General features: G+C 33.8%; 1 pseudogene; it reads left to right on the plus strand.

Moving 5' to 3' along the window:
• Positions 1-208: 208 nt before the first annotated feature.
• LOC103664872 lies at positions 209-868 on the plus strand (annotated as a pseudogene).
• Positions 869-1,841: the final 973 nt, after the last annotated feature.

Below are 1,841 nucleotides of genomic sequence, written 5' to 3' on the forward strand. Positions count from 1 at the left end.
TTTAGTTTAAGTGATTTGTCTTCAAATGATATATCAAATAATTTATTCTTCGTATTTTTAGACTATTCTTCTCACTACTCCTCAAAAACCAGTGTATTTAAAAAAGTAGGATTTGGGAGCTACACACCAGGACTGGTTCCTTCGCAGCCATTCCGTGTCTGACCAAACAGCTGATTGGAGATGGGAGCCAACCAGAGCTGCATCGGAGATGGCTGGTGACTGTGCTATAACACATGCTTCTCAACCACACATTACTGCGGACTATGTTGGAGGAAGTCAGTATGTTACACTGCCTCATGATCATACTGAGGACAGCTTGAATGATAAAGAAGACAGAAATGGTTCAAAAGAAAGTTTCAGAGAACAAGATATATATCTTCCAATTACAAACGTAGCAAGGGTAATGTAAAATGTCATGCCTCAAATGGGAAAGCCTGCAAAAGATGCAAAGAATGTGTGAGTTCATCAGCTTTATAACATCTGAAGCAAGTGAAAGATGCTGTCAAGAGAAACGGAAGACAATCGATGGAGAAGATATTCTCTTTGCCATGTCTACTTGAGGCTTCCACAGTTATTTAGAACCTCTAAAATTATACCTTCAGAAATTCAGAGAGGCTATGAAAGGAGAGAAAGGGATTGGGGGAACAATCACAGGTACAGATGGATTAATTGAAGAACTTACAGAGGAGGCATTTACCAACCAGTTAACCAGTTACCAGCTGGCTTAATACCTGCAGATGATCAACCAACAAAATGTATGGTTGATACAACAGCATATCAACAGATTTCTGGTGTTCATCGAATTTGGTTTTCACAATCTAAAGAAGTGGTGCAATGGGGAGTGTTGGAGAAGCAAAAAAGTCTGTAGGATTACAGAACAGAGACATTAGAAAAAAACTGACTCGTGAAAAGATGTCTCTTTATATATTAAATAGCTGGAATGTAGCTTCCCGATGCTTGACTAATTGGGATGTTAATTTATGCTTGAGAAAAATTCGCATGAATGATTTTAAAGAAAACTTTGGATTTTAAATATTAAAATATTTTTGTTTTGTATAAGACTTTGTTGCTCAGTATGACTTCTGTATGCATTGTATATTGCAATTTATTACTCTCAGAGATTTGCAGACAGTTTCTTATTTTCACATTGAATCATGTTACTTTTTCAATTCAAGTAAGCTGCTGGTTAATTCATCATGTTTGTTCCCTTAATAAAATATAAGGGTAGAGTTCATTTTGAAAAAAAAAATAAGACTTTCCCAAAAATGAAAGTCAAAATGATGAAAATGTAACTGAGCTTTTGAACAGCTGCTCTATGTTCACAAATGAGTCTATATGCTTAGCAATTTCTAATCAATTTCTAATCAATAACGAATCTACTTCTATATCTATAATTTATATGTTTCTATTTGTACAAGATTTTATTCCTCTTATTTTGCTCTCTTTTAACCATCAATGTTGTAATCTAGTACTTCTGTGTGCTTGAGGTAGAAAGGAGGCAATAATATTTGTGGAAATGCTGAGAAGGTGTTCTGATGCAGAGATTTTTGTCATTAACTTTTGTATATTTTTATTTTCTTTGTGTTTATTTGATTGTTTGATTTTCTTTTAGAAAGAGCTGAGTGGTTGAGTTAATTAGCATTGGAACAAAATTTAGAGTCAATTCCCAATAAATGAAATGTATAGTAACAATCAATCACTTGATTTACTTCATATGTACACCAATATTTATGCATAAAAATCCATGGCTATCTTCGAATCCACTTTTCCAATTCTTTCATATTTACTTCTGCCTTGTTTTCAGATAAACAAAATATCTATCTCAAAGTGTACTTGACATG

Source organism: Ursus maritimus, unplaced genomic scaffold (assembly GCF_017311325.1).
Source record: "Ursus maritimus isolate PB19 unplaced genomic scaffold, ASM1731132v1 scaffold_15, whole genome shotgun sequence".
Classification (NCBI taxonomy): Eukaryota; Metazoa; Chordata; class Mammalia; order Carnivora; family Ursidae; genus Ursus; species Ursus maritimus.